Source organism: Cornus florida, unplaced genomic scaffold, assembly GCF_030987335.1.
Source record: "Cornus florida cultivar Cherokee Brave unplaced genomic scaffold, ASM3098733v1 CherokeeBrave_3.0.0_Hap2_Chr09, whole genome shotgun sequence".
Lineage (NCBI taxonomy): Eukaryota > Viridiplantae > Streptophyta > Magnoliopsida > Cornales > Cornaceae > Cornus > Cornus florida.
This window is the reverse complement of record NW_026775579.1, coordinates 55,108,922-55,122,921: the sequence shown is the minus strand read 5'-3', so window position 1 is coordinate 55,122,921 and position 14,000 is coordinate 55,108,922. Positions and strand designations below refer to the sequence as shown.

Below are 14,000 nucleotides of genomic sequence, written 5' to 3'. Positions count from 1 at the left end.
TTAATTTTAGATATGGACTCTTTTTTTTTTTTTTTTTTTTCCCCGAAATTCAAGTAAACACACACCACTCACAATATTGCCTCTAACAGGACTAGATCACTTTGAGGATCAACCTCCCATAATCGGTATAAATGTACTCCTTAAATATTTTTTTCTTTCAGAAATGCAATTATCACATCATCCCAATGAGAATCCTTACATCAAACTTATGTTAAAATTAACATTTTTTCTACTTTGGAAATAAACTAATTGCCAAGAAATATATATGTAGGTATTCTTAATAGCAGGTTCAGAGACTTCATCAACTACCATGGAATGGGCAATGGCTCTTCTGCTTAACCATCCAGACGCATTGAAGAAAACCAGAGCAGAGATAGATGCCAATGTCGGTCTAGGCTGCTTGTTGGGTGAACAGGAATTGCCAAAGCTGAATTACTTGCACAATGTAATCAACGAAGCACTTCGTTTGTATCCTCCTGCGCCATTTCTCCTACCACACGAAGCCTCAAACGATTGTAAGGTACATGGTTATGACGTGCCTCGCAGTACAATGTTAATGATCAATGCATGGGCCATTCACAGGGACCCCAAGCTATGGGTTGAGCCGACAAGGTTTATACCGGAGAGGTTCGAGGGTTGGAATGGTGAAGGGTACAAGTTGCTGCCTTTCGGTGGCGGAAGGCGAGGGTGTCCTGGAGCTGTACTGGCTAACAGGGTGATTGGATTAGCATTGGGGGCATTGATTCAGTCATTTGAGTGGGAGAGAGTTGGTGGGGAGGAGATTGATATGGTAGAGGGTTTAGGCCTCACCATGCCAAAAGCCAAGCCCTTGGAAGCAATCTATAGACCTCGAATATCATGACCGAACATCCTCTTTGGGTCTAAATGTTGGTTAATAAATTTCCTCTTTTCTTGTAATACATATTTGCACACCATTCTTGTAATACATATATACACATATTTAGGTAGAAACCAGAAATAAATAACTTCTTGTTAAAACAAAATAGTTTAGCTACATCAACATGACCTTGAACCAACTCTACTTCAACATATACACTCCCCAATTATTCCCCTAAAATCCCCATAATTCTAGCAAAGATGTTAGGAAACCGTTAGTTTGTGTTGACAAATTGGTGGAAAAGGGGCTTGTATACTGTTGGGTAAAATGTTTTGTGGTCAATTTTTTCTTTTGTCTTTTTCTAGTCTCACGCACCCTCTTTAAGAATTTGTTTGCATTAAAGAGAATTCGAACGTACCCACTTAAGCCAACCCGTGGATTGTCTCTTTGGTCGATTTGTCAATACCCTTTAAAGCAAAAATGAAGATTTGAGAAATGAAAAAGAAGTGGCGGATGATAATCCCCCGCAAGCTTGAAGAAAATTAAGAGTTGTATTTTATTATCTTTTGTATCTTAGCCCATTTTTTTTTTTTTTTTTTTTTATAGTCTCAAAATTAGAATGTCGTGTATTCATTTTTGCAAGCCAAGGTCATGTATTATAAATCATATCTCTTGTTGGTATTTTAAAGGGAAGCGAGACTATGTAAATGCTTAAGTTGAGTGGAACAATGATGATGGGCTATCTTGGGGAGGTTGTTGATGTTGTGGTATTGGGAAATGTATTATATATATTTTTTTGTATTGTGTGTTGGGGCAAATTGGATAGGTCTTGAAAGACTATTGCATTTTTTTTTTATTTAAATAGGTTGTTGTAGGCCCATTTTTAGCATAGATCATGCCGAATTTTTAAATTTTTATTTTTATTTTTATTATTGGTATTTAGTTTCGGGTCGTTACAAATTTGGTATCAGAGCGATGGTTTGAAAACCATTAGGATGATGGGTAGAGGCCTACCTAGGATTGTCTGGGAAGTCATTTGCATTGTTAATTCCTTATTTGCAAAAGTGTTTTGCTATGTGAAAAAGCATGCTTAACTGTTTACTTGCTTACGTGTTTATGTGCTTATATGCTTATATTAATGTGTTCATTGTATAATGTCCTTTTGTTTTGAGTTGTTCACGGTTGGACCTTAGTGTTATCATTATTGAACCGTTTTCTTTATTTTATAGAACGATGTCACGGCGTGAGGAACCTAGGGAAGTTGGCTTTAGGCCAGCAAGAGGTGATGTTGGCAAGAGCTCTAGCTCAAATCCGATGGAGCCAGTTGATGAGGACACACTTCTTAGGGATTTGATTGCCCCAAGAGTTGTTCCTACAAGGAGGGATAATGTGGAAGCACTCGTTGAAGAGGGTGAAAGTTCAGCGAAACTAGTATTGAATCGCTTGTTGCAGAGGGCCTTGTGGGCCACCATTGCTACTCAACCGCAGCCGATACCGCAGCCGGTACCACAACCGGTAGTGCAAGTGGAGTCGACGCTAGCACAGAAACGTCTCAAGATTATTAAAGGGTTTTCTCAGTTGATGCCAGTGTTGTTCGAAGGTGGTGCGGATCCCATGGTAGTAGATGACTATATGGATCAAGTGGAAACTCAATTGACCTCTATGGATGTGGCAGATGATCACTTGAAAATCATCCTAGCCACTTACAAGTTTACAAAGGATGCCAAGTTTTGGTGGAAATCGGTCACCAATCAGTATAAGATTGAAGAGATGAGTTGGGATAGATTCAAGGAGCTGTTCTATGAGAAGTATTTTCCTGCACCCAAAAGGTGGGAACTAAGGTGGGAACTAAGGGATCAGTTTATTAGCCTTATCCAAGGCAATATGTCGGTGATGAAGTACGAGAACAAGCTCACCTCACTCTCTCGCTTTGCTCCAAAGATGGTGAGTAATGAAGTTGATAAGGTTTGGAAGTTTATCTCCAGACTTGACTACAAGATGAGGCTATTGTTAACAGCACAAGGCATCAAGGTTTATTCTGAGGCAGTGGAAAGAGCATTGATGCTAAAGGCGGAGGCTAAAGATGAAGATGTAAGAAGAGAATAGTGGAAGCAAAAGGGGAATGCAGGGTCATTTTCAGAGGGACCTTCAGGGAAGAGGAACAGGGGTGGTTCATCTCAGTTTCAGGGGCAGCTGTTTACACGATCTGCTCTTACCACTCCTCTACCAGCTGGGTCTGATAGGAGTGGAGTCATTTGCTTTTAGTGTCAGCAGCCTGGACATTACAAATCCAATTGTCCCATGAGATCGTTTTCAGTTTCTTCAGCTCCTAGGGCTTGTTATGGGTATGGCCAGTAGGGCCATTTGATTCGAGACTATCCGAGTCAGGAGCAGGCACCACTAGTGGCAGAGGGTTACGGTAAAGGCCGTCACAGTCGACTATAGTTTAGTCAAGTTTTAGACCACCGCCACCACTACAGCCTGCCATGTCTTCTCAGGGTTCACGACCAGCTAGGAGGGATACTCCTATTGTGTCGGCACAATAGTTTGTATTTCTCAGGCACATGCACCGTAGGGATGTATCTTTGCACTTGTACCGACTGATGCATCTTCTGGATCATCAGTTCTCCGAGGTATATTTCCAGTGTTTGGTTCTTGGGCCCGTGTTTTGTTTGACTCTGGTGCATCTTATTCCTTTATATCATCATCATTTGCACTTGCATCGGGGTTAGAGGTCAGTTTCATGGATAGGACGTTATGTGTTGATATGCCAGTTGGGGTTTCAGTGTCTTTGAGCTGAGTCGTAAGGGATTGTTCCATTGTGAAAGTCGGGTGAACTTTTGTGTTTGATCTCATCCTCCTGGAGATGATTGGCTTTGATGTCATTCTCGGGATGGATTGGTTAGCTTCCTTTCGTGCCACGATCAATTATTTCAGAGGTAGAGTCACAGTTTGTACTCCCGAGGGAGATGTTTCTTTTTTGTAGGAGATCGGAGTGATTCCCACATTTCATCGTTTTATGGAGTTCGTGGATGGAGTCGTGGTGATTACTTCTTGGCTAGTCTTCTAGTCGAAAAAGATGGTGTTGTAGAAGAAGATTATCTTGCAGTTGTTCGTGATTTTCTGGATGTGTTTCTAGAGGATTTGACAAAGTTCCTGCACACCGAGAAGTGGAGTTTACTATTGATTTGATGCCTGGTAGCGCGCCGATTTCTATGGCACCGTATCATATGGCACAGGTTGAAGAATGGAAGTGGCAGCTTGATGATTTGAGGATGAAAGGTTTCATCCGACCGAGTGTGTCACCGTGGGGTGCATCGGTCTTGTTTGCGAAGAAAAAATATGGTTCTTTGAGGTTGTGCATTGATTACCGGAAGTTGAATCATGCCACCATTAAGAACAAGTATACTTTGACAAGGATAGATGATTTGTTTGATTAGTTGAGAGGAGCCAGTTATTTTTTGAAGATTGACTTGAGGTCAGGCTACTATTAGTTATGGGCTAGGGATGAGGATATCCTAAAGACAGCGTTTCGTACACGATATGGACACTATGAGTTCCTTATTATGCCTTTTGGCTTGACTAATGCGCCGGCGGTATTCATGGACTTGATGAACCACGTCTTTCATGATTACTTGGACCAGTTTGTGGTAGTTTTCATGGATGACATTCTTGTGTATTCACAATCTCAGGAGGAGCACGAGATCAATTTGAGTATTGTATTGCAGATTTTACAGGAGCACCGATTGTATGCCAAATATGAGAAATGTGAATTTTGGCTACAAGAGGTGAAGTTTTTGGGGTATGTTATTTCAGAAGGTGGAATGTCAGTGGATCCATCAAAGGTTGAAGCAGTTTTGAATGAGGAGCAACCTAAGAATGTGTTTGAAATCCGTAGTTTTCTTGGTTTAGCATGTTACTACCGAAGATTTGTGAAGGATTTTTCTCGCTTGGCAGTGCCTATGACCCGTTTGACCCGGAAAGGGATCAAGTTTGTGTAGAATGAAGCCTGTGAGCCATCTTTTCAGGAGTTGAAGATAAGATTGACTACAGCTCCAGTGTTGGTGAAACCTGAGCGTGGCTTGGGTTATGTGATTTATTGTGACGTTTCACATGATGGTTTGGGATGTGTGCTGATACAAGATGGTAGAGTAGTGGCTTATGGGTCTCGACAGTTGAAGACTCACGAGCTTAACTACCCTACTCATGATTTGGAGTTAGCGGCAGTTGTATTTGCCTTGAAATGTTAGAGACATTACTTGTATGGTGAGAGATTCGAGGTGTACTCAGATCATAAAAGTCTCAAGTACTTTTTTCCCCAAAAGGACTTAAACAACAGACAGAGGCGATAAGTTGAATTCTTGGAAGATTACAACTTTGACTTGCAGTATCATCTGAGCAAGGCAAATATGGTAGCTGATGCCTTAAGCCGAAAATCTCGTGGGACTCTGGCCTATTTGGCTATTCGGAAATGGAAGATGCTTAAAGATTTGGCAGAAATGGGATTGTATTTTTTTGACGATGACGTTGACAGTGAGCCAGCATTCTTGTTGAGTCTTGTGACTCAGCCTACTCTTGTCAGATGAGTGATTAAGTCGCAGAGACAAGACCCAGATTTAGATGCCATTCACGCTTTGATCTCCAGTGGTGAGACAGTGAAATATTGGGCCTTGTATGTAGATGGGGGTCTATGTTTCAGGGGTTTGTTGGTGGTTCCCACGGTTTGTCGTGAGGACATCTTACGGAGTTTCACACTTCCCGCTTTGCAGTTCATCCAGGTGGTACTAAAATGTATAACAATTTGAGACGTCAGTATTGGTGGGACGGGATAAAGAAAGATGTTACACGGTTTGTGGCTAAGTGCCTTACCTATCAATAGGTGAAGGCTAAGCATCAGAGACCAGTTAGTTTATTACAACCATTACCTGTAGTGCAGTAGAAATGGGAACATATTGCAATGGATTTTGTGACAGGTCTTCCAAGGTCACGGAGGGGCAATGAAGTCGTATGGGTCATCGTTGACAGATTGACCAAGACGGCTCACTTTTTGCCTATTAAGGCAATAGATGATGCAGAGAAGCTTGGTGTACTTTATGTGAAGGAGATTATAAGGTTGCATGGAGTTCCAGTAACCATTGTCTCAGATAGGGATGCCAAGTTCATTTCGAAGTTCTGAGAAGGACTTCAAGCAGCGTTTGGTTCAGCGTTGCATTTTAGTACGACATTCCATCCACAGACAGACAGCCAATCGGAGCGTACTATCCAGATCTTGAAGGATATGCTTCAGGCATGTGTGCTTGACTTGGGTGGTAGTTGGGAAGATCATCTACTGCTTATTGAGTTTGCCTACAACAACAGTTAATGATAGTACGCTCCGATTTGAGGTGTTGTATGGTAGACCTTGTAGGTCTCCTGTTTGTTGGACTGAGGTGGATGAGACAGCCGCCTTAGGACCCGACATAGTACTCAAGACTACCGAGAAGATTAAGTTGATCAGACAGAGATTGCTCATAGTTCAAAGCCGACAAAAGAGTTATGCGGATAAGCGGAGACGACCGTTATCTTTTGAGGTGGGAGACCACGTTTTCTTCGGGTTTCTCCATGGAAAGGGTTGTTGAAGTTCGGGAAGAGTGGCAAGTTATCGCCATGATTCATTGGACCTTTTGAGATCTTGGACCGGGTAGGAGAGATTGCCTACAGACTTGCTTTGCCACCACAGATGGACAGAGTCCACAATGTCTTTCATGTATCGATGCTACGGAAGTACGAACCGGATCTATCTCATATTTTAAGTTGGGTTGATGTGGACATTGATGAGGATGTTTCCTATAAGGAGGGATCAGTTCAGATCCTAAACACACAACAGAAGGTTTTGAGGAACAAGACGATACCAATGGTGAAAGTTCTTTGAAGACACCATGAAGTCGAGGAGGCTACTTGGGAGCTTGAATAGGAGGTTCGCTCCAAGTATCCAGAGTTATTTTCTTCCCCAGGTATGGCTTGATTTCGGGGATGAAATCTTTTAAAGCTGGGGAGAATATAATGTATGTATCTTATATATAAATATAAGTGCATATGTGTATATATTTGTGTGTGTGTGTGGTGTAATTTAAAAGCAAAAAAAAAAAAAAAAAAGAAATTTAAAAAAATGGTAGGACCCACCATTAAACCAATTAAGGGCCAAAGAGACCACATATTGTCTTATTTGTATCTTTTCTCGCTGGTTCACTCTCTCACCCTCTTTCTCTGGATTTTTCTTTTTCTTTGGCCACAAATCCTTGCACCTTGATTTCTCCCTCATTTCTTAGTGTTTTGAAGTACTGTTTGCGGCAAATTGAAGCCCGCGACGAGGTCTACGACTTAATTAGGGCCAATCTCCATTTGGCCATCATTTGAAGGATCTCTAAATCGTAGGGTTTGAGGTGAAAATTAGGGCTTTCCATCTATTTAGAGGTAGGGGTCTCTAATTCTCACTTCCTTGTGCTTTTGTGAGTCATTCTACCATAATTGTTGTCAAGCATGATCAATTTGATTTATTTGCCTCTTAAATGACTTGATTTTGTATATATAGCATGTAATTATGTGAAATTATTGAATTGTATGAAAAATATGCTTGATTATTGGATTCTTTATATTATTGTGTTGATAAAATTACTAGAAATTATTTATGGAAGTTTATGGAAATTCTCTTAGAATTATTGTAAAGTATGCTTAATATGTTAAATTTTTCATGCCCATGATGCTTAATAATTTATTAAAATTTTTATCTAGAAGTATGTTAATTGTGTGATAATAATTCTCTTCAATTCCATAGTATTAAAAAGGCATGTGATATGCATTCATAGCATGGGCATGAAAAAGGGTACAATGATTTGATAAGAATGAAAAAGGGGATTTTTGGGGAGAATTTGATGAAACAGTTTTGAGAAAACCTGGTCACCGCAGAGTCACCAAAGGGCCGGTGTGTTAATATAGTCTAGAGGGAACTAGGGAGATTGCCCTAGCGTGGTTGAGCTATCTGGGCCCAAAATGACGCTACGGAGGTACCAAAGGTCAGGAATAGTAGCCAATCCTTCTCTCGTGTCACTGCGGAGTCACCAAAGGGCGGGTTATATTAACAGTTTGTGAAGTGATGGAAGTTTTCTGAAAATGGGGAGTGACATGCATGGCATTGCATTCATGGCACGGCATTCATTTGTTTTGAACTTGCAAATTTACATTGTATTTTCCCCGGTTTAGCATGACCCCTCTCCCTATTGTCCTATTCATTATTTGGGTTCACGGGGTCACAAAAGGTACGTCTTAGGCACCACCTACTGAGCTTTTTGCTCACCCCATTATTTAACATTTTTTTAGGGCTCAAAAAAAAAGTAGCGAATGATAATCCCCCGTAAGCTTGAAGAAGATTAGTAGTTGTATTTTATTATCTTTTGTATCTTAGCCCATTTTTTTTTTTTTTTTTTTTTTTTTTTTGTATAGTCTCAAAATTAGAATGTCGTGTATTCATTTTTGCAAGCTAAGGTCATGTATTATAAATCATATCTCTTGTTGGTATTTTAAAGGGAAACGAGACTATGTAAATGCTTAAGTTGAATGGAATGACGATGATGGGCTATATTGGGGAGGTTGTTGATGTTGTGGTATTGGAGAATGTATTATATTTTTTTTGTATTGTGTGTTAAGGTAGATTGGATAGGTCTTGAAAGGTCATTGCATTTTTTTTATTTGAACAGGTTGTTATAGGCCCATTTTTAGCATAGATCATGCCAAATTTTTTTTATTATTATTATTGGTATTTAGTTTGCTTAAGTTGAATGGAATGACGATGATGGGCTATCTTGGGGAGGTTGTTGATGTTGTGGTATTGGAGAATGTATTATATTTTTTGTGTATTGTGTGTTGGGGTAGATTGGATAGGTCTTGAAAGGCCATTGCATTTTTTTTTTTTATATTTGAATAGGTTGTTGTAAGCCCATTTTTAGGATAAATCATGCCGAAATTTTTAAATTATTTATTTATTTATTGGTATTTAGTTTCGGGTCGTTACATATTACCTTTACTTATTCAACAAATTCAATTGGTTGATATGAGTTGATTTTCGATTATGATAAATTGACGAAAAAATAGCCACTCCATTAGCTACTTCAGCGGCTGCAATAGCTGTAACAAAAATTGAAAAAATGGTTCATTGGAATCCAAATGACAAGCGTTGTCTCCTACGTTTCCTTGGGTTGCCTATTACTGTCCCATTGTCCATATTTTGCAAGTATATATAAAATATGTATATGGATAACTAATTGAAATTCCACAAATACTTGTAAACCTTTCCACAATTTGGTTATGATTTTGATAAAACCTCTCAGAATCAATTCGCAAGAGGTAAACGATTAGGTGAATTACTAAAACAATATCTCCTAATTACTCCAAATTTTAGATTCTACAAAATTATAATTCCAATTAAAGACTTAAATTAATTTATAAAAAGATAAAATCTACCTTCCTCACTCAAGTACGGAGAAAAGGGATATATTTTTCTATAAAGAGATCTAGTATTATTTTTTACCTGTTAGAGACTAAATTATTATTTTTTGGTTCATTTGTTGAAATGAAAAAAATATTTATGGAGAATCTCTAATACACACAAATAAAAAGAATAATAATAAAAAAAAAAACTTTGGGGTCCCTATCACATGAACAAACAAATATTTTAGGTTAGAGATCCACTTTTATACTATATTTTTTTCTTTCGCCCTTGACTTAAAGGATACCTCTTCCACATCCCCGAGGGAAGATTAAGGGTTTAAACACAATGAAGACATATGTGAGTATATTTACCTATCGAAAAAGAAAAAAAAAATGTTGGTTAATAAAAAGAAAAGTTGGGGGAAGAGATTGATAAAGTAGAGGGTTTAGGCCCTCTTTATTTATTTATTTATTTTTCAATGGCAATAATGTTATGAATTAGTTGTTTGAAGGAAAAGAAAGGTGCAAGGCTCAAATACGGGCTCCTAAAATCAGGAAACAACCCAACATGATAAGGACTCACCATGCCAAAATTTAAGCCCTTGGAAGCTATCTGGATACATCGCATAGTCATGACCAAAAATCCCTTTTAATGTAAATGTTGGTTAATAAATTTCCTTTCACCGCAATGTTTTTGCACACCATTCCAGTAACACACGCACACATTTAGGTAGAAACCAGAAATGAGTTACTTTTTTGTTAAAATTTAGCTACATTAACATGACTTTGAACCAACTCTGCTTCAACATATACACTTCACAGTTATTCCTTTAATGACGCGTTTAGTGTGCAAGAATGAAATGGAACGCAAATGGAAATGAAATGAGATATGAATGGAATTAAATGGTCATTCTCATTCTATTGTTTGGTTGTAAATATGAAATGTATAGAAATTGAATAATAATAACCATTCTAGTATTTGGTTGGACCAATTCAAAACTTAGAATGGAATAAATTTTAAATTGAATTCTCCAAAATACCCCTTTTAGTGACAAATAATTTAAATTAATAAAATAACATTCTTCTATTATTTTATTTTTTAAAACATGGCCACAGTGGTGGATGGCGGTGATGATGGTGGTGGAGGTGGAAAGTGGTAGTGGTGTAGGTGGTAGTATTAGAAGGCGGTGACGGTGATGGAAGGAAGAAGGTGGTAGTGGAGGTGGCGAAAGTAGTGGTGGAAGGTGATGACAGTGGAAGGCAATGGCGGTGGTAGTGGTGGTGGTGGTGGAAGGCAGTGGAGGCAACGGTGGAAGGTGTCGGTGGAAGGTAGTGGAGGTAGCGGTGGTGGAAGTCGATGGAAGTGGAGGTGGTGATGGCAGTAGTGGTGGAGGTGGAGGTGGATGGTAATGGCGGCGACAGTGGTGTTGGGGTGGCAATGACGGTGGCGGTAGTGGTGGAAGGCAATAGTGGTGTAGGTGGTCTTGGTAAAAGGTGGCGGTGGTAGAACGTGGTGGTGTTGACAGCGTTGGTAGTAATGGTGATAGTGGTGGAAGGCAATGGAGGTAGCGGTGGTTAAAGGTGGTAGAGGTAAAAGGCGATGGTAGTAGTGGAAGTCACTGGCGGTGGTGTCAAATGGAAGCACTCGATGTGTACTCCAACTTCTTCTCCTTGCTCTCTCCTTTCAAATCTCACCTTAAGGCCCTCAAAAATGGCTTTAAAGTATGTAATGTATGTGTGTGTGTATATAGATTTAGAGAGAGAAGGAAAAATTTTAGAGAGAGAAAGGGTTTGGCCGAATGGGGTGGAAGAGGAAGACTAGGGTTGGTCTTCAAATTAGCCTTGTGGTCCCAATGATGCCAAGTGTCACCTTGTGGGTGATTACTAATTTTTGGTAAAGTTACCCCTTTGCCCTTAACCTTCCAGTCCAATGCCAAACCTATCCCCAAAATATCTCCCAATGTATGCTTACATAAATATATATGTGCGTGCATGTGAAATGTCTATTATGCCCCTCTTAAAATGAGAAAAACAGGAAAAGTTCCCAAGCTCGGTAGTCGTCCCAACTCTCGAAAGATTCTAAAATCAATCCCGTCGCTTCTAATTGACTTAAAATAATTAAAAACACATTTCTAAAACCCTCGGCTAGAAAAATGACCGAAATGACCCTCGGGGTTTGCGTGGCATACAAAACGAGGCACGAAAAATAAATAAAAATTCTAAAAAAAAAATCCAAAAAAATCCGGAACATTACATTTTTCTTATAAATACCATTTTACAAAAATGTTTGACAAAAAATGGTATTAGCATGCATTTTTACCAAAGATGAGGGAACATTAGTTATTTTGTTTCTTTTTTGTCTCTCTTGAATTAATTTTATAGATATTGTACTTGTATATATAAATAAAAGGGCAAATTTCTCAAAACCCCCATTACTTTCAGAAAATGATCATAAAACCCCAACCAGATTTAAAAATCCCTAACAATATAACAACGTTGTCATTTTACCCTAATTCTGTCAAATGGGGCTGTTAACCCAGCGCGTGGTTAACAATTGCTTTGCCAATGTGACTTTTGTGACGAAAATACCCCTGATGTAACATGTGCCAAACAAGTGATATATATTTATATGTGTTATTCCAAAAATACCCCACCTACAATTGTACTTATTTTTGGCACGTGAGCTGCCTCGTGTCGCTGACGGAGAAAGAGAAGGCAAAGAAGTGATTGAGCGGGGGCGTAGAGTTGGCCGGTGAAGACGACAGCAACGGCGGAGTACATGAAGACTAATAAGAGGAGGGGGAAGGAGAAGATGGAGGATACGATCGATTTTTTTGATCTTCTTGATGAGACCTTTCTTGAAAGTGAAGGCCTTGATACAATACCACCTCCATTAGAAATTCTCAGCAATCGATTTTGGAGTGAACCCCATAGCAAACATTTACTCCAGTTTGGTGAAGTCCTTGGCGTCGTTTGTAACCCTAACATGCTCGGCGTCCATTCTCACACCTTTCACATAATCGAGACCGACTCTCTTCAAGTCCCTCCTCTGCGCAAAACCATTGTCTCCGAGTTCGACCCCATCAACTCCTGTAGCGACCTCGAAGAAGATGGTTTGTGTTGGCCTAAAGATTTTATCTAAAGGTCAATCTTATGTTTTGATGATTACAATCCATTAATGATGTTTATGTACTAATATTTTCATTGAGTGAAGTATAGTTGATCAATCATTCAATCCTCAATGATGAGCTAGAAGTTCCATTTCAAGCATTCCAAACACTCAAGCAATGATTTCAAAGAAGCATCAAAGTGCAAGAAAATAAAGAAGAACTCGGACTTCAAAGATCATTCAAGCTTTTCAGCAAATCTTCATCAAGCCTAGACAATCATGATCAAGAAATGAAGAAAAGGGTAGATGGGATGGTGAGAGACTTAAGGTTTAATGTCAAAGTTTAGTTGAATATATTTTGAAGCTCAAAATTACAATTCATGGATATCATTCTCATTTCATCTTTTAAAGAACATAAAATTATCTCATTAAGTTTTTGAACACATTCATATGAGCCTTACATCATATTGGAATTCATTTTAAGTCTCCTACTGAAAGTAGAGAAGGCTCTACAAAATTAGAGAAGGCTCAGGGGAAAGTAGAGAAGGCTCTAAAAATCTAGAGAAGGCTCAGAAAATTAGAGCAGTCTCCATTTCAATTAGAGACGGCTCTAAAAACTATTTTTCAATGAAAAATGAAGTTTCCATCCAAAGAGCAGCCTCCCAAAAAGGAGAGCCGACTCTCAAGGCTAGGGAGCCGCCTCCTCTTGTTTACAAGAGCCGGCTCCTTCTAGGGTTTTGATCTACAACGGAAACTTTTTCATTTATTGTTTTCCAACCACCTGCAACAGCTATATTGACCATTGTTTATCTATAAATACAGAGGTTGGTCTGCATAAAAAATAACACTATTACAGAGAGCATTCTACCATTCCTGAAAAGCATTAAAGAAGCATTCGTTGAGCTTTCATTCCCTCTGCTTTCATTTCCTCTCTTACATTTCATTTTACTGTGTAATTCTGAGCTTCAAATATATATTCATCTTTACTATAGTCGTGAGCAGAACTGTGTACTTCTATCTTTGAGAGATTTATTGTACAATTCATTTCTATTCCAAGTTATTGTAAAAGGGTTGGTGTGACCCAAAAGAAAGTCTAGGAGAAGGGTGTTCTCTTAGCAAGGAAGAGAAGTAAGGTCTTACTTTAATTGAAGGTTTGCTCTCCACCATTAAGGAGAAGCTCTAGTGATTTTGGGAAGTCTCAAGGGGGTCCTTGAGCCGAGGAGTAGGAGTTCCGAACCTCGCTAAATCGCCGAGTCATAGTTTGCAATCTCTCATCTCTATCTCTCTTTTACTTGTGCCATACACTGCTTGAATATTTTAGTTTCTCTGTGTTTAATAGTTTGTTAGATTTAATATTTTTAAATTGTAAAAATTCGCCCTTGACTCTATTTACCCCCTCTCTAAAGTCAATTAGTCACTAACAATTGGTATCAGAGCCTAATCTCTAGAAAAAGATTTAACCATCTTAGAGAACGACCATGGCTAATACAAATTTTCATCAAGAAGGTCAATCTAACAATAGACCTCCTTGGTTTGACGAAAACGACTACAACTATTGGAAGATCAAAATGAGAGCATTCCTAAGAGGTG

At 39.0% G+C, this 14,000-nt stretch overlaps 1 pseudogene; it reads left to right on the top strand.

Annotated features, from left to right (window-relative positions):
• LOC132272632 (cytochrome P450 81Q32-like) overlaps nucleotides 1–862 on the top strand; it is a 55,279-nt pseudogene extending 54,417 nt beyond the window's left edge.
• The last annotated feature ends 13,138 nt before the right edge of the window (nucleotides 863–14,000 follow it).